This window comes from Propithecus coquereli, unplaced genomic scaffold, assembly GCF_000956105.1.
Source record: "Propithecus coquereli isolate 6110/MARCELLA unplaced genomic scaffold, Pcoq_1.0 Scaffold281, whole genome shotgun sequence".
In the NCBI taxonomy this organism is placed as follows: Eukaryota; Metazoa; Chordata; class Mammalia; order Primates; family Indriidae; genus Propithecus; species Propithecus coquereli.
Genome location: NW_012148408.1, coordinates 2,686,786 through 2,689,445, shown reverse-complemented (window position 1 = coordinate 2,689,445; position 2,660 = coordinate 2,686,786). Strand labels below are relative to the sequence as shown.

The 2,660-nt window shown below is 34.4% G+C and overlaps 1 protein-coding gene across 1 annotated transcript in view; it reads right to left on the bottom strand.

Moving 5' to 3' along the window:
- The window catches only part of ATAD5 (ATPase family, AAA domain containing 5), a 72,452-nt gene that overhangs the window by 17,545 nt on the left and 52,247 nt on the right, over positions 1-2,660 (bottom strand). The window lies entirely within an intron of this gene.

Below are 2,660 nucleotides of genomic sequence, written 5' to 3'. Positions count from 1 at the left end.
CTGGGAATTCTGCTTTCAATAATGGAAGAGTAGCTGCTATCAAATAAATCCTGCCATCAGGAATAACTATAAACTCCATAATTAATTGTAAATAAATCAACTACCTGAAATCACAAGAAAGTGAACAAAAGCAGACGAAAACTGTAGGGGAAATCAACACACGGGCAAAGCAAATGGCCCTGGGAAATTCCCAGCCCTTTGCCCCCCACTTTTAAATTGATTTTTGAGAGCATGCTGCAGCAGGAATGGTAAAACTCAGACAGAAATTCAATTATTAATATTTGCTCAAAGAACCAAAGGATAGAGTTTGGGATAATTACAGTATCTGGAAAGCAAGAAGGGAGGTTCCAGAAAGTAAAAAAAAAAAAAAAAATTCTAGCTAAAAGGACTCAAATCACTAGTTGATGCTGGAATTTCACATACATGAGGTCTGTCTCAAAGGAGCCCAGCTGACACTAAAATAACTGAGGAGAATTTTTTTTTTTTTTTTTTTTGAGACAGGGTCTCAACTCTGTTGCCCCGGCTGGAGTGCAGTGGTGTCATCATAGCTCACTACAGCATCAAACTAATGGGCTCAAGTGATTTTTAATTTTATAATCTTCGACTTTGCTGCTGAATTCATTTATTAGCTCTAACAGTTTCTGTGTGGACTCCTTAGGGGTTTTCTACATATAAGATCATGTCATCTGCAAAGAGAGATAAATTTACTCTTTCCTTTCTTATATGGATGCCTTTTATTTCTTGTTGTTGCCTAATAGCTCTGTCTAGGACTTCCAATACCATGTTGAATAGAAGTGTGGAGAGTTGGCATCCTTGTCTTCTTATCTTAGAGGAAGAGCTTTCAGCTTTTGCCATTAAGTATGATGTTAGCTGTGGGCTTTTTATATACGGACTTTATTATGTTGAGGTAAACTCCTTCTTTACCTAGTTTGTTGAGGGTGTTTATCATAAAAGGGTGTTGAATTTTGTCAAATGCTTTTTCTGCATCTATTCAGATGATCGGGTGATTTTTATTCTTTGTTCTATGAATGTGGTATATCACATTAATTGATTTTTGTATGGTGAACCATCCTTGTATCCAGGAATAAATCCCACTTGGTCATTGGGTATGATTCTTTTAATGTGCTGTTGAATTTGATTGGATAGTATTTTGTTGAGGATTTTTGCATTTATGTCCACCATAATATGGTATGAGCCTTTAGTTTTCTTTTCTTATAGTGTCTTTTTATGGGTTTGGTATCATGGTAATGCCGAACTCATAAAAATGAGTTTGGAAATGTTCCCTCCTCTTCAACTTCTGGGAAGAGTTTGAGAAGGATTGGTGTGAATTCGTCCTTAAATGTTTGGTAGAATTCATCAGTGAAGCCGTGTGGTCCAGGGCTTTTCTTTGTTGGAAGGTTTTTGATTACTGGTTCAATCTACTCATTTGTTAATGGTCTGTTCAGATTTTCTGTTTCTTCATGATTCATTCTTGGTAGGTTTCTAAGAATTTATCCATTTCTTCTAGCCTACCCAATCTGTTGGCACATAATTATTCATAGTAGTCTCTTATAATCCTTTTGAAATCTGTAGCATCAGTTTTAATGTCTTCTTTTTTATTTCTGATTTTATTTGAGTCTTCTCTCTTTTTTCTTAGTCTAGCCAAAGGTTGGTAATTTTGTTTGATGGTTATTATCAAAAAAAACCCTAAAAGATAACAAGTGTTGGCAAGAATATAGAGAAATTTGAACTCTTATACAAATTTGGTGTTGATGGGAATGTAAAATGGTGAAGCCAGCATGGAGGATCCTCAAAAAATTACAAATAGAACTACTATATGATCCAGCAATGCCACTTCTGGGTATATAACCAAAAGAATTGAAATCAGGACCTTGAAGACATATTTGCACTCTCATGTTCATTCAGCATTATTTATAATAGCTAAGATATGGAAGCAACCTAAATATCCACCAACAGATAAGTGGATAAAGAAAATGTAGTAGACATATACAATTGAATATTGATCAGCCTTAAAAGAGAAGGAAATTCTGCCATATGTCAGAACATGGATGAATTCTGAGGACATTATGCTAAGTGAAATAAGCCAGTCACAAAAGGACAAATACTGGATGAGTCCACGCATATGAGGTATGTAAAATAGTCAAACTCATTGAAACAGAAAGTAGAATGGTGGTTGCTAGAGGCTGAGGGGAGGAGGAAATGGGGAGCTGCTGTTCACTGGGCAAAATATTTTAGTTATTTATGCAAGATAAGTTCTAGAGAACTGCTGTACAGTGTTGTTCCTACTGTTAACAATACTGTATTATGCAGTTAGAAATTTGTCAAAAGGGTAGATTTCACGTTATATGTTCTTACCACAACAAAAATAAATAAACATGATTGATATATTACTCCCATCCCAAAAAGAAAAGAAAATCTGTAAGGATATAAAAGATTTTACAAGCAACTTTTCTAACTGATATTTATAGAACACTCCACCTAACAACAGCAAAATACACATTGGAAAGAAAAAAATAAGTGTTTTTAATCGACATGACAATCAATGTAAAAATCATAAGGAATCTACTATTAGAACTAATAAATGAATTTGGCAAGGTCATAACATACAAACTCAAGACATAAAAATCAACTGTATTTGTATATGCCAGCAAGAAATAATT